Source organism: Vicia villosa, linkage group LG6, assembly GCF_029867415.1.
Source record: "Vicia villosa cultivar HV-30 ecotype Madison, WI linkage group LG6, Vvil1.0, whole genome shotgun sequence".
Lineage (NCBI taxonomy): Eukaryota > Viridiplantae > Streptophyta > Magnoliopsida > Fabales > Fabaceae > Vicia > Vicia villosa.
The window spans coordinates 102,623,426-102,634,340 of NC_081185.1; the positions used below are offsets into that span (position 1 = coordinate 102,623,426).

At 29.9% G+C, this 10,915-nt stretch overlaps 1 pseudogene; it reads left to right on the plus strand.

Moving 5' to 3' along the window:
- Positions 1-6,723: 6,723 nt before the first annotated feature.
- On the plus strand, positions 6,724-7,741 carry LOC131614248 (F-box/kelch-repeat protein At3g23880-like; annotated as a pseudogene).
- The last annotated feature ends 3,174 nt before the right edge of the window (positions 7,742-10,915 follow it).

A 10,915-nucleotide genomic window follows, 5' to 3' on the forward strand; every position in this document is an offset into this window, starting at 1 on the left:
AGCGAGAGGAAAGGATACAACCAGCTTATTAGAGGAGCGGAAATATCAGGTTTTCCAGGTTTTATCGAAGAAAGCAATTTGATAGACGTTCCTACGAAAGGGAAAAGGTTCAGTTGGTACGGAGGGAAAGGAGGAGCAATGAGCAGACTAGACCATTTCTTAGTATTAGAGAATCTGATTGCTAATTTGAACATAGTGGGACAATTGATTGGGGACAAAGACATCTCAGATCACTGCCCAGTTTGGCTTATGGTTGATGGATCGAATTGGGGTCCTAAACCAAATCGTGTCAGCAACGAATGGTTTGGTAATAAGGATTTCTTAGTTTTCGTCGAGAAAGAATGGAATTGCATAGAAGTTTCAGGAAGAGGGGACTACGTTATCAAAGAGAAATTATGATTTCTGAAAATCAAGCTCGTAGAGTGGAACAAGATGGTCTTTGGGAAGAGGAACTTGGAGATTGAATCTAACGTGAAGGCTATAAATAAGGTAGATAATCTCCTTGAATCTTGCAGGGAAGAAGGTTCAGAAGAGATATTGGCAATTCGTAGTGAAGTTGTTAGCCGTGTGTGGTTGGACATCAGAATTAGAGAGAATATGATTTTTCAAAAATCAAGAACAAATTGGGACAATGAAGGAGACATTAACAGTAGATACCTCCATAGTAAGTTGAAGGAGCGGAGAAGAAGAAATTATATAGGAGCTTTACCGTCTTCATCCGGTACCATTCACTCAGTTAGGGATGTTAAGGATGAAGTTTGGAGATTTTTTTCTGCTACCTTCAAAGAAGAGGAACATAATCGCCCTGTCCTTGAAGGAATGGTGTTTAACTCTTTATCTATAGAAGAGTCTATCTCTTTGGAGCTTCCTTTTACAGAGATTGAAATCAAACATGCAGTGTGGGGATGCAACAGTTCCAAAAAACCGCGACCGGACGGTTACAATTTCTTCTTTTTCAAAAAGTGCTGGTCTTTTATGAAAGAGGACATAATCCGTATTGTCAATGATTTCCATGAGAATGATGTCTTGTCCAAAGCTATTTCCTCTACATTTCTCACCTTGATCCCGAAGAAGCAGATTCCTCTTGGATTAGAAGAATACCGCCCTATTTGTTTGGTGGGATGCTTATACAAGATAATCTCTAAGTTACTATCAGCAAGAATTAAAAGAGTTATAGGCAGAATTATCTCTCCTTCTCAAACTGCTTTCGTCTCTGGAAGGCAGCTTATGGATGGAGTAGTAATCGCGAACGAAGTTGTTGATTTCGCCACAAAGGAGAAAAAAGAGTGCTTGCTTTTCAAGGCCGACTTCGAGAAAGCATACGACAGGGTCACTTGGCAATTTCTTAGGCACATGATGAATAATATAGGATTCGGTGATAGATGGAAGCGGTGGATGGAAGCGACCGTCTTCTCTAGAAACCTATCCGTTCTAGTGAACGAGAGCCCAACGAAAGAATTCAGAGTCGAGAAAGGCCTTCATCAAGGAGACCCCATTTCTCCTTTTCTTTTTATTCTGGTGGCTAAAGCTCTAGCAGGTTTGGTTAGGAAGGCATCTGAACGTGGCGATTATTCTGGTTTTCAGGTCATGGGCGCATGCTCGGTGGACATTTTACAGTTCGCCGACGATACCTTGCTTATAGGAAAGAGTGGTTGGCAGCAAGTTTGGTGTCTGAAGACGATTCTCAGAGGTTTCGAATTGATCTCGGGACTGGGAGTCAATTACCATAAGAGCAAACTCATCGGAGTTAACATTAGTCCTCATTTCCTCTCTGCAGCAACTAATTTCCTTTGCTGCAAAGTTGAAGATAAACAGTTCAACTTTCTCGATTTACCTATAGGGTCAAATCCAAGAAAAATTATCACTTGGGCTCCTCTGGTGAAGAAATTTAAAGACCGTCTTAGCTGCTGGAAAGGAAGGATGCTCTCTCTAGGTGGCAGAATCACTCTCATTAAATCTGTTCTTAATAGTTTGGCTATTTTCCATCTTTCTTTTTTCAGGGCTCCGAAAAAGGTGTGTCAATAGTTAAACTCCATTCAAAGTCGTTTCTTATGGGGAGGTGACGGCAGCAGGAGGAAGGTCCACTGGATAGGGTGGAAATACACATGTCTACCCATGAAAGAAGGCGGTTTAGGTATGAAAAACATAGAGGATTTCAATTCGGCTTTGATGTTAAAATGGAAGTGGAGGATTCTCGGAGGGGAACAAGCTAAGTGGAGAGAAGTGTTATCCGCTAGATATGGGAATATCCAGATGATTATCCAAAACGGCAAGGATGTGAGGTGCAGAAGATCATCTTCTTCTTGGTGGAGTGATATAACAAAGCTGGAAAATCGCTACAACAGAGAGGATTTTCTGAGCAGTTGCAGTTTCAAGGTGGGCAACGGATCTTCAGTTTCTTTTTGGAAGGTAGCTTAGCTAAAAGATTTTCCTTTGAAATCTTTATATCCAAATCTGTTTGAGCTTAGTTCTAAGAAGAATATTAGTGTCGCAGAAGCAGGGAAGGTTATTGAGAATCATTGGACTTGGGGAGACCTTGGCATTATGCTTCCTTTGGATAATGCTGAATCTGTTAATCTGGAAGAATTATTTTGTTCTTTGCAGGTAGTTACGTTAAGCAGTGAGGAACAAGATAGAGTTTTATGGAGGAACCATCCTTCAGAGGGTTACACGGCCAAGGAAGGATACGACAACTTGTTTGTTCCACCGGAGGCAAATGAAAGAGTGGTGGAGGCAGTTCAAATAAATGTTTTCGATAGGCTATGGAAAACTAAAATTCTGTATAGAGTCAAAGCGTTTGGTTGGAGGTGTTTCTGGAACAGAGTAGCTACAAAAGACCTTCTTTCAATAAGAGGTTTCGCGAGTAACACAACAGATACTTCTTGTTGTTTTTGTTCTAATGCTGAAGAATCACTGCACCACATTATGATTTCTTGTCCTTCTGCAAAACGGATATGGGAAGATATAGGTAATTGGTTTGGCATTAGAGCGGAACAAGAGCTATCCTTATGCAATAGTTTCAATTTCTGGTTTGAATTTTTCAGTAGCAAGAAAACTAAGGTTGGAAAGGAAGAGTTCATATGGTTGGTGGTTTGTTGGAACATTTGGAACACTCGCAATGCGATTATTTTTAAGCAAGATTCTTTCTCGATGTCGGATTTACGGTGGAACATCAAGATCACGGCATGGAAATGGCTGACGGTGGGGGATATTACTCATACCAATAGTAATTTTTACAACTTTTGCAAAGATCCCTTGTACTATCTTGTTTAAGTTTCTATTGGTTTTATAATTTTCTTTTGGCCTTTCCCCCTTTTTTGTATCTGGGTTTTGAGTACACCTAGTACTCATTTTCAATATATTCTAGCTTAAAAAAAAAGTAGGAAGAGAAATTAGATTGAAAGAAAAGTGATTGGGAAAAGAGAGAAAGAAAGCGTGAGAAGAAAAGAAAAGTAATTGGGAAAAGAGAGAGAAAGCGTGAGAAGAAAAGAAAAGTGATTGGGAAAAGAGAGAGAAAGCGTGAGAAGAAAAGAAAGAGAAGTTTGCAAATGTAGAAAACAATGTTTTAGCCTTTATATAAAATAGCCTTTATATAAAATGACCAATTCAATTTAATAATTATAAAATATGTAAAAAAATGAGAAAAAACAATAAATAATCAAAATTAAATAGGTGTTGGCAAATAGGGGTGGAAATAGGCTAGGCTAGGCTAGGCTTTAGAAGGCCTGAGCCTGGCCTACGATAAACTTAAAAGGCCTGAGCCTGGCCTAAGGCCTATCATAGGCTCAGTTTTTTGGCCTGGCCTTGCCTTTTTAAAAGCCTGGCCTGGCCTGAAAGCCTATTTAAAAAGCCTGTATCTCATTAAAGTTTTCAATTAATCTATATAACTTAAGAAGTCTTGTAGGTCGGCCTATATATACATATATAAGTGAACCTATTTAGCATTTGTTATATATATATATATATATATATATATATATATATATATATATATATATATATATATATATATATATATATATATATATATATATATATATATATATATATATATATATAGGGTAGCCTATTTAGCTTTTTTTCTAATATATATGCATATACATGAACCAACTTATTTAACATATATATATATATATATATATATATATATATATATATATATATATATATATATATATATATATATATATATATATGAAAATATAGGCCGGCCTATAAGGCTTCATAGGCTTTTTTAATAGCCTAAGCCTGACCTATTTAATAAAATAGGCTTTTAAAAAAGCCTAAGCCTGACCTCTTTATTAAATAGACCTGGCCTGACCTAGGCCTATGTAGGCTGGGCCGTAGGCCCCTGTAGGCCGGCCTGGCCTATTCCCACCCCTATTGGCAAAAGAGCATGGGATAAAATTTGACTTTTTCATGTACATTTGTTTTCTTATATTATAGATAGATAGATTTTTTTATTTTTTTTAATTCAATCTCAATAGGCATTAGAATGAAATTTGTGCAAAATAGGCTAGAATTGCATGCTTTTAATTTTTGTACTTCCTGATGATTTTCGGCTTTGCCTCCTAATTTGTTTTGTAATATTTCCTTTCATTAAAGAATCTCATATTAACAAATTCCTACTTGATTAAAAATAAAATAAACATAAACCTCTTATCTACCACGTCTTCAAAAAAAATCATACTGATGCAATATTGTAAGTTGAGGAGACTTGTCAATTTTTCATTGAAAAATTTTAATTCAGTTAGTATACTTAAATGTTAATTGTTTTGAGGAAAATAGATTTTCGTATGTGTTTATATAGAAAAAAATTAAATTTTAATTAATAATTATTGTTAATTACTTTTTAGAGATAAATAGATTTTTTTGAATGCTCTATATATTAAAAAAATAAATTTTAAAATAATTAGTATACTTAATTGTTGGCTGTGTTTAAGAAAAATAGGTTATTTCATATGCTTTATATATTGAAAAAAGTATTTTTTTTTTTTAATTAAAAAGTATTGTTGATTGTCTTTTAGAGAAAAAATAGATCAAATCGCTTAGTATACTTAATTGTTAATTGTATTTTATAAAGAAATATAATAATTTTTATGATTTATATATATTTTGAAAAAAATCAAATTTTAAACTAATTAGTATTATTAATTTTTTTTAGAAAAAAATAGATCTTTGAGTATGATTTATGTATTGACAGAAATTAAAAATTTAATCTATTTGCATATTAATTGTTTATTGTATTTAAAAAATATATTTCTTATGATTTTTACAGATTGAAATAAAAATAAAATATTAAATCAATTAGTTGATATATAAAGATGTTGTTTCTTTTTAAAAATATTGTGTTCAAATATGTTTCTCTTTGTTTTGTGTGTTTTATAGATTAAAAAAATCAAATTTCTAATCAAGAAGTATTGTTAATTGTCTTTTAGAGAAAAATAGATCTTTTAATATGCTTTATTAATTGAAAAAGAATTAAACTTTAATCGATTAGTGTACTCAATTGTTTATTGTGTTTTAAAAGAAAAAATTATTTCTTATGATTTACATATAACGAAAAAAATTAAACCAATTAGTATTGTAAATTGTTTTTTTAGAGGAATTAAAAAATAGAACATTACATATGATTTATATATTAATTTTTGTTACTCTATGAATTTAATTGGAATACACTCTAAATAAGTTTTACACTATTAGTAAATTATAATTATTAAATTTTAGTAGATATTTGACTTTTTTTTAATCACATATAAAATATTATTAGTGAATGGCTGTTATGCATTGATTACGTAAAATATTTTACATTAACAATACATAACAATTATTCTCTTAATCTATCAGTATATTTAATTGTTGACTGTATTTTAAAAAATTATTTTTTATGATTAATATTTATTGAATAAAAATCAAATATTTAATTATTTATATATAAAAATATTTTTCCTCTTTAAAAAGATTTTATTAAAAAATATTTCTGTTAGCACGTGCACTTTTGTTATTTTATCATTAGATAAATTAAATAGTTAAGATGTAAGATTGTCAAGATTGAGAGAATTGCATATGGAGGTTTCTAAATCTCACTTCACTATATATTTTCACATTAGCTACACTTTATCACAAATAATAATTTTTCACTAAATTTCACCCATTTTTCTAAATAGTAAATAATAAATAATTATTATTTTATTTTAATTAGTTAATTAAATTGAATAGTGGGATAAATTGAGTAGTGGGGGTAATTATTTTATGAGAAAAAGATTCAGACACTGACAGTATAAAATTATTTTACACTGTCAACCAATCACAACCTTGTTTTAGAATAAATCACATTTTAAATTAAAAATTCTTTTAATGACAAGACACTTTGCTAGTTTTCTATTGGATGACAGTGTAAAATAATTTTACACTGTTAGTACATATAAATTAAACTCTTATTTTATTATTACAAATTTCATAGTTAATCTTTTTAAATTATTATTATGTTTAATATTTTTATTAAAATAGTTATGTTTAATATTCTAATATATAACTATTGTGACATCTTCTCCTTGAGTTTATGTTGATAATGCTTAAAGACCAAATTTCTCGAAAATACTGTTAGATTTTGTTATGAAAAAAAAGATTTATTCAAAGGTTTTAAAAAGAGTTTGAATTATTTTGTTGTTGTTTTCTCTCTATATAAGAGTTGAAATTGCAATACCTCAAAGTTATATCAACATGACACATTCACAAACCTTCTTATGTGAAGATCTCCTAGTTGAAATATTCGCACATCTTCCTGCGAAATCTCTTCTCCGATTCCAATGTTTATCTAACTCTTTGAAATCCTTAATCTCTAATCCAATTTTTGTGAAATTACATCTTCTAAATTCACAAAAAAGTGTCAACATACTATGCAAGTTCAGACATTGCTTTAGAACTCTTGATTTAGATATTGGCTCATTATCCACAATCGTTGAGGATTTTAATTTTGGTTCTAAATTGAAATCAAAGTTCAAGTTTAAAGAAGTTGTTGGTTCGTGTAACGGATTGGTTTGTTTGGTAGCAAAAAATTATTCAAAACCTACAAAATATCACCATGTCAAAATCCTATAAACCTGGTCTTTTAGTTCATTCTTATCCATATTCTTACGTTATGTTTGGATTTGGTTATGATAGTTTATACGATACTTACAAAGTCGTAGTTGTCCACTTCAAGAGTTCAAGATGTATCAGAGATTCCGAAGTAATTATTTTTAATAATCGTGATAATTGTTGGAGAAATATTCAAAATTTTCCTGGTTTTACCGTTTTAGGAATAACTTGGGGAATATATTTGAATGACACTATTAATTGGTTTGCAACTTATAACTTTCATTGTAACAATCCTATTTATATTGTTTCACTTCATCTTGGCAACGAAACGTATAAACAATTTTCACTGCCTTCTTGTTTTGATCAAGTCCATCGTGTCAATGGTGGTCATGCTAAGCCAGGTCTTGGAATTTTGAAAGATCAATTGTGTTTCTCTTATGATGATATTAATAGAACTCATTTTGTTTTATGGCAAATGAATGAGTATGGAGTTGAAAGTTCATGGACTCATTTGTTGAAACTTAGTTATCACGCTCTTCAAATTGATCAAGAAAGTATTTTACCACCTCTAGGCACTTTCAAGAATGATCACTTAATCCTTATCGAGAGAATAGATGGTAAACTGCAAGCAACAATTGTACCAAGCTTAGTTGCACCATGATAAAATAATATATTGTGGTTTTTTCATTACCCACCTCCTTATGGGGTCACCCCCAACGAAAACCCCACTTTACCTCGCTTCAGAAATACATTTCCGAAAAAAAAAAAAAAATTCTAAATTTTCCTAGAGGAAGTGCATTTCCGAAAAAATCCCAAAAATTGGGATTTTGATTAATTCGGAGATACATCTCTGAAAAAACAAAAAAAAAAATCCCAAAAATTAATTTTAAAATATTAATTAATTCACATATCATAAATTTGATATAATTTATGAGTAATGAATAATAATAATAATTATATATGTTGATATAATTTATGAGTTATGAATAATAATTATTATATATTTATATTTTGATTCATATTTTAAAATTTAAAATAATTTTAATTAAAATAATTAAAATAATTTCACTTACAAAATGATTATTATATATATTTATATATTTATATATTTATAATAATTATTATATATTTTCAAAAAAAATTAAAAAAATGAGTGTTTTAATTTATATATTTATATAATAATTATAATAATTATTATATATTTATAAAAATTATTATATATTTATATAATAATTATTATATATTAATTATAAATATATTTATATATTTATATAATAATTATAAAAATTAAAAAAATTGAGTGTTTTAATTTATAATAATTATTATATATTTATATATTATATATTTATATATTTCACTTACAAAATTAATATATATTATTATATATTTATATATTTCTATTCTGATTCATAATTAAAAATGAGTTATAATTTTTTATTTAGTTTAAAAAAATTAAAAAAAGATTTTGTCTTAATTTTATTTAATGAATAAATTTTATATTTAACTCTATATAATTCAAAATTTACTTATGAAATTAAAATGTTTATGAAATTAAAATGTTTTTGATTTATATAAGTTAGTAAAATAATTTTTAACTTTAAAATTGTTTAGAAAATTTTGATTCACCTTGATTTTATTGATTCACCTTCATTTTATACCTATTAATTGTATTGATTTACCTTGATTTTAATTTTTTAATAATTATTGAATTATTTCATAAATGTGTATCCGAAACATTCCAAGACCAATTTGATCCGGGGATATTTCGGATATGCATCTCCGAAAACTCAAAAAAGGGTGTTTTCGGAAAGGAAAATGCTTATTAGTAAGAAAATAGAAAAACAAGAAAGGTAAGAATAGATCTCAACCATCCATTATCACCACCACCCTATAATTCCTATTAAAAATGAAAGTTAAATTTAAAATTAATTTAAAATTTACCACTAAAATAGTGACACATACTCATTCTTGCATTTCTTCTTCAAATTGCTTCGTACTAAATAGCACTACTCTTTCGGAAATGCATCTCCGAAAACTCAAAAAAATTGTGTTTTCGGAAATGCATCTCCGAAAACTCAAAAAGGGGGTGTTTTCGAAAATGCATCTCCGAAAACACCTTTTTTCGTGTTTTCGGAAGTGCATTTCCGAAAACACTTTTTTTTCAATAAAAGTACATTTTCGGAAATGTATTTCCGAAACAAAGGGTATTTTGGTAAATTCGTCAGAGGGGACTAAGAAAGTTAGGAGGTGGGTAAAGAAATTTCCTATATTGTTTGTAGGTTAGACTTGAAAGTGAATTTATGAATTTATTATTAATTTTTAGAATTATATATATGTTCTTAGGATAAATTATTATGGAAGATTCCTTATTTAGTTTAGTATTTTTTTTATATATATTATTTTTGAGATTCATATATGTTTTTAAGGATAAATTATCATGTAAGATTCTTTATTTAATTGTATATTTTAATATATTTTATATATTGAAAATTTGATTAGGTGATATAGTTTAACTTATATGAATTATAATTGAGTTAAATGAGTATTATTTGCTAGTTCAAAGGATTCAATACTTGATAGTAGTTCAGTTAACATTTCTTTTGTTTCATATTATCTCTCTTTTAAAATATTTCTTTGGCAAACATTTATAAAGATAATGTGCTTGATTAAATAAGTAAGATAATAGTTGTATATGCAAACAAATTTGAAGTTGTTGTTATGAAGCATCACAAAGTAAAGAATGTTAACATGAAAGATAATAAGGAAAAAAAATTGGTTATGAAGCTGAGTGCAATACACAATCTTAAAAACATTTCAAACAACTAGATAACATGCAAATTTGATTACAGTTTCTTCATTTTTAAGAACTCTTGCCTACAATCGAAAAATCACAATTTCCACCTCCAACGATCTATTTATTCATATTTCTCTAGGAGAACAAAATGTACTTTTTTATCTTTCAAGTCTTAATCAGACTATATTGTGATTTTTGATGCTAGGAGATGCAATTTCGTTTCCTTTCCAAAATCAAATATGTATTCAATAAATATTGTTAATTGTCATTTAGAGAAAAAAATAGTTTTTTTTTTACAAGGAGGCTGAAGCTCGAAAACAAAAAAACTACGCGCATAAAATACGAAGATTTCTTCACCCACCTCCTAATCTTCTTGGCCACCTCTGGTGAATTTACGACAATATCCCTATTTTCGGAAGTTCATTTCCGAAAACGTACTATTTTTGAAAAAAAAGTGTTTTCGGAAATGTATCTCTGAAAAAGTGTTTTTTTTAATATAAAATATTGATTTCGGAGATGCATCTCCGAAATAAAGTTATTTTTCAGAAAATGTGGTGTTTTCGGAAGCTCATCTCCGAATTCACCCCCTTGGAGGAATTCGGAAATGCACTTCCGAAAAAAGGTCTGGACAGAAGAAAAATAACAAACAAGAACGATTCGCTTTATTTAATCGGATGAAGACGATGGAGGAGACGCTGCAACAGGTTAGAAAGTCCTGATCCTCTAGAAATCCATACCACATTGTAACTTACCAACATAATAAACAACAACAAAAAACTTATGAGCAAACTATACTTACATCATAGTGGTGTAGATCCTTATCAGCCACTCGCAACTGAAAATGATTAGCACGAACTTGAATTTTCCTTCCCAATTGACCGTAACCAGGTCGGTTAGGGAACCTAACCGCCTTCTGAGACGACGGAGCCGACTCTAGAGTAGCCTTCTGTTTAACTTCGGCAGTCAGGCTCTCGATAGAGATCAGAGCCGAACTCAAGGAAGCAACCGGCGCTGCGACAGATGGAACAAACGGCGCTGAAA